This window comes from Periplaneta americana, chromosome 10, assembly GCF_040183065.1.
Source record: "Periplaneta americana isolate PAMFEO1 chromosome 10, P.americana_PAMFEO1_priV1, whole genome shotgun sequence".
NCBI classification, from domain to species: Eukaryota; Metazoa; Arthropoda; class Insecta; order Blattodea; family Blattidae; genus Periplaneta; species Periplaneta americana.
The window spans coordinates 162,046,093-162,055,299 of NC_091126.1; the positions used below are offsets into that span (position 1 = coordinate 162,046,093).

Sequence of the window (9,207 nt, forward strand, 5' to 3'; positions counted from 1 at the left end):
GTTGAATAATAATAATAATAATAATAATAATAATAATAATAATAATAATAATGTTATTTTCTCTGCCTTCTTCTTCATCATTAATATTCTTTTTTCGGTGGAATTTTAAACTACTAATATCCACATAATATAATACCTATATATTAGCTTAGGTTAGGATTCATATAGTGAAATATAGATTAATTAACTTCAGTGGCGTAGCATGAAATTTTGAGCAGGGGAAGCTAACTCAAGTTGTCTTTCATGCAATATGAGAAAACGTATTACAAAAATACAGTCTTAAAATAAATAGTAGTCAATTTCAAGTCAGCAGTCGAAGATTGGTTGGAACATCGTAAGTAACACCAATAAGGGCATGACCTCAAATGATATGTAATAAAATATGATTTCACGGTTTACACATATCTCTTAACAAATAGACACGTACACGTATAACATTAGCTCACTTCCTGTCATACTTAGAGAAATCACAATATTAGTATCATTATGTAAGTATGCGTCTGTCTTTTGGTTGTGTCCTTCATTGACAGCAAGGGAGTCGGTCATTTGTTTTTTAAATCACACTTCTGTTCGTAAGTCGGTCTTGATAATACAATTGTCCTAAAAAAATTCAAGTAAATTAGTGTCAGGAACTGTTATTTCGCTCATTATTTATTATATCAACCACAATGCACACTAACACTTCAACTGAACGCAACTGACGAAAAGGGATAACTCGGAAACTACTTATTTTAAATGTTAAAGCTAGCTTCTTTGCGAGCCTTGCGACTAGGGTAGCTTAGAAAGGAATGGAAAGTCTGCGGGGTGGATTACACAGAAGAAACCGGTCTGCTTGGAAGCTGGTGTGTGCAGGCTTCTTGTTTACTGCTGCATCACAAATCATCCTGAGCTGCCGCATCGCAATATTTAATGCGTAAATATAAATTCTATTAAAATTAATAAATAATTTTCTCCATAAACTGCAGGTTTATTATGAAATTATTATTAACTGGGGAAGCTAAGCTTTTTAGCTTACATTGACGCTACGCCACTGATTAACTTAGACTTTTTAAAATTTATTCCATTAAAAATTTCACTCGCGTAATTCGTAAAATTTGAACGTGATTTTATATTATTATCATCATCTATCGATAAGCACTGGACCCTTATATCCGTTCCAGCTTCAGTTTGTGAGAATAATTCCATATTATAAATTCAGAAAAAGTATCTCTAAAACCACGGGGTAAATTTATTTACAATTTTTTACAATTTGCGGATATGACGAAACGCAAACTGATAATAATGGTAACATTTTATGTCAAATGAGCGTATTTTTCACAAAAAAAAATAAATAAATAAATAAAAAGAGCACAGACAATGTGATACATATTTTTTAATTAGAGGTTATGAAAACAGCCTACTTGTTAGAATTTTCTACACTTACGAAGTATCGGTAGACCTACGAAATTATTTCACTTCACTATTTCACTTTACCGGTAGGGGAAAAAGGGACTACCTGTTCAGGAACAAACAGATTAGGGTTCTGTATCTGATTCGAAAAGATCTCATTTTATTATTCACTCATTGTTCTGCCCAAGGGCAGGTCTTTCACTGCAAACCCAGCTTTCTCCAGTCCTTCCTATTTTCTGCCTTTCTCTGTTTCCTCATATGATCCATATATCTTAATGTCGTCTATCATCTGATATCTTCCACTCCAGTTCACCATTCCTTCCAGTGCATCATTCAGCAGGCAGTTTTTCTCAGCCAGTGACCCAACCAATTTCTTTTCCTCTTTCTTGTCAGTTTCAGCATTCTTTCTTCACCCACTCTTTCCAACACAACATTTCTTATTATGTCTGTCCACTTCACACATTCCATTCTTCTCCATATTCACATTTCAAATGCTTCTATTCGCTTCTCTTCACTTCGTCGTAATGTCCATGTTTCTGCCTCATTTCGAGAGAGGCGTCGGCGCTGCGTTATACGATACGATCCAATTTTTATGATTTAGTTCGCCTACTGGCCGCCGGCAATCATTCGTGCAACGAATAATTGTGTTGAGATGCTTTTGTAGCGTGTTTTGTGTGCAATGTTGTAATTTATTTTCTTGAATAAGGCTGCAATCTTGTGCGATTTGTTTTCGTATGTTAGTGTGATGTATTTCTTGTGTTCGTGTTTTATTTTTATGTTCTTCGTAATTCTGTTTCGTCTTATTTTGTCTTATGTTGAGTCACAGCGGCGGATTTTCAGGGGAGGCCGTGCCTCCCATAATATTTTACCAGAACAGAATATGGCAGTAATAATTCCAGCTGAATTAAGATCACAGACAAGTCATAGCAAATGAACATTTTCCCTTTCATATTAATTTTACTATTCACTATTTTTACTATTAATATATAATAGTGTGTGTCCTACGTTATTTAAGAATATTTATAGGAGTTGAAAGCTGTGAAATTAAGATGTATAAATTCGTCTCTAAAACAGAAGAATCTCAAAACTATCAAAACATCCTTATACATAAATACTGGGGAACGTACAACAAAGTAAACAGATATTCACTAAAAGTCGAACGTGTAAGGAAATCGCACGGACATCCAGAAAATACTGCAGCAACTCGAGATATTTTCCAAGAAATTGAAGACTGAACTATGAAACGTCTGTAGTGCTCGGGAAAAGTGGCACAAGTAAAAATGTCAATTTTACGGAAGGAAAAAAACTGTCTTCACACTGGTTTAAGTCGAGTTTATTTTCTTCTGTATGAATTATTGTAATGGGAGAAATACTTTTTCTCTTTGCAAGCGAGCAGATGTTCCGTAAGTTGTCAATAAATTAAAGAAATGTTTGTGGAAACTGACTTATGCCACTTTTCCCCAAGCACTGCAGATATTACGACGTCATAAACAGAACTTGAAACCTATTAGCACAGTCTACTATACAGTCGCGAAGCTCAATATGTAGTAAAAATGCAAACAGGGGTAGTTGCCCACCACTAGGATCGCTACTATCGCCTCATCGCAGATCTCTCTCCTAGCAGCCGACAAAATATGTTACACTTTCGTTGTGTTCTTTTGGAAAAATTAACACCTTCCTTCCATTATTGAAATATTAAATACATAAAGTTAATTTATTATTTTAATGAAGTATATTAAATTCCACCATAAACTCGAAGATACCTGCAAGAAATAAGTTAATATAATTTTTGTTTGTGCAAAACGAACTGAAATTTACTATAATAGCTTCACTCATTCAAGATTATAGCGATAATTAACTATGAATTGAAACCAATAAATATTAATTTGCATTTCTCTTTACAACAATAATAATGGAAATATGAATTAATGGAGTAACTTACGTGTACCGGTACTTCTAGTGTAGGCTTATGTAGTTAACAAAATGGGATGAGGTTAAGCAATAATAATCACACCAGAATTGGAAATAAAACGTGATCCATACATTTTATTGTAACAGACTTTTTCTACGTCTCTAGTTAAAGCAACAAATAAAAATAACAAAATTAACAGCTATAATTAAAAACATACCCTTTGAAGAAAAAATTAGGCCTAAGCAATAATAATCCCACCAGAATTGAAAATAAAACGTGATCAGTAAAGTTCATTAAAACAAACTTAATTTTTCTACGTCTTTAGTAAAATAACACATAAAAATAACAAAATTAATAGCTACAATTAAAAATATATCCTCTGAAAAAAAAAAGTAGACCTAACCTTTATTTCTCTGGAAATTTAGCAGCCTAAGTGACAGAACTTTGACCGGTATCTAATGTCCTTTCGGTTAGACTGAAACATTTCATTGTGAAATTTAAGGATATAATGTATTCTAACAGTCACAAAGAACTTCAAATTAACAGTTTTGTTTCTGCACAGCATTCTTGTGGAAACCCAGGAACCTTTCTGAGTCTTTCGGAAATCGGAAAAAGGATAACTCTTGCCTCTTTCTCTTACTGTTGCTACAGTTTATAGCACTACAAACGTCTCCTCCTTGTCCCATATTATTCCAATTATATTTTAGCCATTAACATTTTCATTATAACCAATAACGAACATTTCACAAGCATCAATGTGAAATACGCAACGAGCTACCACTCGATAGAAATACGACAGTCCAAAGTCGACCATGGACAGTCTATTGTTTTTAGTTGCTAACTGCTTGGAGCGCTTTATCACGAGATTTGCAAAAAAAAAAAAAAAAAAAACACACCTCAAGCTTCGCGACTGTATATAGTAGACTGTGCTATTAGTATCATCGAAAACAAAAACTATGGCCGGAAGTTAGAAAAGAAAATTGGGAATGTGTAGAAATCTATTTCAATGCAAAAATACTCATGCCAATGTATTCAGAAATATTAAAAGAAAATGCGGAATAATATGAAAGTGGATACAAGAAAATATCATGCAACAAGCAAATTGGAGACTTGCTTCGATTTGCGCTATTCTAGTGCCTTCAAATGTAATACTATAAAATAGTATTAGATGACGTTACTTTTATTTTAGGCAACTGAAGATTGATTAAAAGTTTTTTTCAAAATTTATAATTTAAATAATGTTACGATTTTCTTATGATTATGAAGCAGGTACTTAACTATCAATTCGAATTCCTAAATCATTTTCTGCATTATTCAAAATATACAATGCTTATGTTTTGCTTAGCCTAAACTGCATTTGCTGATCTTTCTCTTCCTCTGTATTAAAATAATCTTCGCTTTCGGAAATTATCCTCTCCCGTCTTTGTAAGAAATCACGTTCAAATAAGTCCATTCTCCTGATCATGATGAAAATTGTCAATGCAAAATTTAATTTACTCAATATTGACAATTTAACTTACATTTTAATGAGAGCTTAAAGCCCAATTTGTATTTGTGAACTGCATTGTCCCTTTAAATGTCAATTAAATATATTTTAAGAGACGGTCAAATAAGCTTGGTGAAATAGACCCTTACTGTTTAAAGATTTACGGATTCTGGGAAATTTAATTCAAACAAGATTAACAAAGCATGAACAGATTTATTTTCTTAAAATTACAATGTTTACATGTCAGGAAAACAGGACAGGTTTTTTTTTTTTCACACTGCGTTGCCACAATGAAGAAAACCTCACATTTCCTCTTGTTCCAATCTTTGTTCCACACAACGAATTTTTTCTCATTCCTGTGTTAACGCACATGGCAGCTCGTATCGCCAACTTTCTCATATGCCATCTGGCTGTCGAGGAACCAGGAACTTCGTACCTTTCCTGAAATATTAGCATCAGATTAGTGAGGGTTTCATTCTTTCAAGTTACGACAGTTTGACCGTAAGAGTCAAATGTAGAAAAAAATTTTTCCCCATTTTTTCCTCTTCAAGATTTAAGGCTAAATATCAGAACTTTCAGTACATAATTTGAAGTGTAAAAAGAAGATTAATGAATAAAAAAATTTATGTAGTTGCATTAGCTACTATGAATGTATTTTCAGAACTATCACCTGGCTTAACAGCCCTACTCGATAGAGAATTATGTCTATCTTTTTTATAAAGTGATCAGCAAAGAAGTTAGACCAAATCACATTTCTTAACTCTTGCAATAACCAAGGCGGCGGTTCAATATCTCGTTTATCAACTTAGTGCAGCATTTCGACTCTTACATTAAATGCTTTACATAATATTGAAATAATAGCCTAATCTCTGCGTAAACGGAACCTACGAGCAACATGCCCGAGGGCGTAGTTCGCAGAGTTGCGGTTTCTATCATCTATTTACACTAACGACTGATTAAAAATATGAATAGGAAAATATTAAAAGTTGAAAAGAGAAGTGAAAAAATGATCACACTTTCCTATACAACAGAAGTAAAGGAATCTTTCAGTTAACACTAACGAGTGCAACTAGCGATGTTAGAAAAATACACATCACTTAAAATCATGTTCATACATTGTAAGAAGCATATACTCTCGGCTCCACAAGTAAAGAACCCTGGCCCACACCACTTCTACACAGATGACAGTGATTGACAGGCCAGTTAGGGGAAGTTGTCTTGCTAAAACTTTCAGTTGCCACGTTTACTCCTGGCCGGACTCTTAATTTTCTTTTGCAACTGATTGGATTCTTTTCAATTTATTTTCTATCTACTATCACCACCACCACCACCACCGGTCATCATCCATGATCGAGTGGTTAGCATGTCTTTAGATCAAAGCGATGCGGGATCAAACCCAGCTCAAGAAGTGGGCGTAAAAACCCGCAGCATGCCTTCCTTTGGAAGCGAAGTAAAGCTGTTAATTCCATGCTGTAAATATATTGCATGTTAAAGAAACCTAAATCCTGAAAGAGAGGGTCCCTCGGCAAAATTACAGACTATCTAATAAGTCATCTGATCCTTCACCATTTTTAATTATTCTTCTAATAAAGTTCTTAAGATTTTTACTATAAGTATAGGCCTACTTTGTTTTCATAACTTCGCCCCACTTTCCTATTGGCGATTTATTACAATTCTCACGCTTAGTCGGCGTCCTTTCAGAAGAAGGCCCTGGTTGTGGCTGTGGAGGCACTTCACTATTATAGTTTATACACAGCCGAAAGAAATTAAACATTGTACATTCACTATCGACTATCTTACTGTTGGAGACCACAACACGCTGTTACTAAGACAATTGAAACTAATGCAGCGGCAGGAATATTCTTTCAAAATTGGAAAATTCACAACAACGTTCTAGGCGGCTTCCTGGCGGTATCTTTGTCCACGGTTTCACTAATTGGGGGAGCGTGTCAGATTTATGGCCTCCTGAACCCAACTCTCCAACGAAGGTTCTTTACTTGTGAAACCAAGAGTAGAATGTATTTACATCCTACAAACTCCTGTGCACTTTATCAAATAGTTCCCTCAAAACTGTCTTAAAGGAAAGGTCATGAGAGAACGAACCAAGTCTCATACCAGAATAAAGCTGCGGATGAAGTACCTATTAGAGTTATTTTGGTGTAGACAACGGCTTTCATAGGCAAGCAATATCCTTTCAGTCAGCTGGTAGGTTGAGTGTAAGGGTTTCACTTCGGACAGGAGCTCCATCTAAAGAAATTTGAAGCCAAACGTCAGCGTACTGCACATGAAGTGAATACTGCAACTTATTAAAAGGGAAACAAATCAACAATTCTTACTTCTGAACATTCTCCAAGCCATAAAAATCCACAAGTAATCAAGTCACTAGGAATAAGACTAAAATGTAGTTAAAATTAGCACAAGACAGCAAAAATTGACAAGATAACTACATAACTCTATAAAAAATTTCCTTCACGCATAGTAACTACAGATCATTCAAAAATTAGTTCGAGCAATGCCAGTATCCACTTTTGTGCACTAGACCTAAGAAGTCTATGATCCAAAATGAAGTTAAAAATAGTCATCGAAATTTTTAGAAACAAAAAAAGTAAAGACTGGAATATTTATACCATTTCAGCAGAAATCAGAGTGAAGCAATATCATATCAACAATGTCCAGTAAATAAACTTCTAGGTTTTATTTTGTTCACTATAAAAACCACATTTTTATTTCCTTGTTAAAAGTACAATTTCCCCAAAGTAGGTCGCTAAGTCTGAATTTGATTCTATAAAAGAACTATTTCGTACGACCGAACATCTACAATATTTCAATGAAAGTAATTTAAATGTTGCTCTTACAATTTCAACCTGTGAACCGCTATTATCAACAGTTTTCAATATGACGGAAATTTGACCGAACAAAAATTTTGTAATGCTCGGGAAAAGTGGCACAAGCCAAAAATGTTAGTTTTACAGAAGGAAAAAACTATCTTCACACTGGTTTATGTCTATTTGATTTTCTTCTGTACGAATTATTGTAATGGGAGGAATATTTATGTACGTCTTTTACTAAGCGAGCAGATGTTCCGTAAGTTGTCAATAAAAAAATGTTTGTGGAAACTGACTTATGCCAATTTTCCCCAAGCACTGCAGAATTCTTGTAGAAAGTTTAGTCTTCTAATTTATCAGACAGCAACTATTAATATATTTCGCTATATTTACTTTGAATATACCGCCCTAGGAATGTTTTCTAGTACTTCGAAATAAATTAGGCCAAACATAAAATTGCCAATAATGCTAGAAAATATAGTATCTCGTGTAAAAATGGGAATTATCATAAACGCTTACTAGAACTGTACAGTTGGTGCTTAAATCATTTAGTGATGATGCATCTGTACACTATGATCCACAGCATCCCTTAGCACAATTTTTCAACAATCTCCACAAAGCACCTGAAAATATCCAAATAAGGCAAATTTCAAATAGAAGTTCGCTATGGATAGATCGATCCTGTTTCGCCAAGAAAATGTGCCTCAGAACACGAATTTAAAGTACTTTTTTTTTTTGTTTACGCATTAAGAACTTCAAATATCGTACAAAAATAGCATTTAACGAAATTCGCGCAAAGTTATTTACACTGGATTGTGACAAATTGTTCCTAGGCAATTTATAGACGCATTCGCATGTATGTCTGAAGTGAAACCGCAACTCCAAGTTTTGCATCATTTACAGTCTTAGAACAGAAATTATATTCCGTTACATCCCGAGTAGCAATAAGAACAGGTTAGTATTACCAAATATTGTCAATGTGAGATTTCAGTTTTATAAAATCTTCACAAAAAATTACACAAACCATTACGCACTGTACACCGAACTTCGTAATTCCGGCACATTTCCTTGTTGCCACCCCTTCGACACGTTGAGTCACAGGATCATGAAGGGGAAGTTAATAGTGGTCCGCCATTACTGTTCAGTTATTTTTTTATATAAATTTGGAAGAAATTGGCTTTGGTGGCTCGCGTAGCATCTCCTCACACCTGGACATGTATCTGTGCACGCCTTTCTGACTACCTAAGGGGAATTCTGAACTAAGACTTAAAAAAATAAAATAAATAAAAAAAGACTCGTGACAAGGCGCGCGCACACACATCCCTAGGTCGGAAGATAACTCCGCTCACCTTTTCGGCAGCCAATCAAGCCGTCGAGATCCACAGCCATCAACAAAATCTACAATATAGTCTACAAAATCGTAAACATAATATGCACCTCCATCAAAACATTACTTTATCACAAAGTGCACTTATGTATCAATTTTCAATTACTTCATTAATTTACATTATAAAGTTACATTTATTCGTTAATTCTCAATTGCATTATATATTATAATTGAATTGCATTGTATTATATTTATGTATCAATTCTCT

At 34.3% G+C, this 9,207-nt stretch overlaps 1 long non-coding RNA gene across 1 annotated transcript; it reads right to left on the reverse strand.

Annotated features, from left to right (window-relative positions):
• Positions 1-4,994: 4,994 nt before the first annotated feature.
• LOC138708121 (uncharacterized) lies at positions 4,995-8,702 on the reverse strand. The gene is made up of 3 exons (XR_011334586.1): positions 8,132-8,702; positions 6,928-7,034; positions 4,995-5,228 (listed from the first exon to the last, which is right to left on the reverse strand). It is a non-coding gene; the product is annotated as an uncharacterized lncRNA (long non-coding RNA).
• Positions 8,703-9,207: the final 505 nt, after the last annotated feature.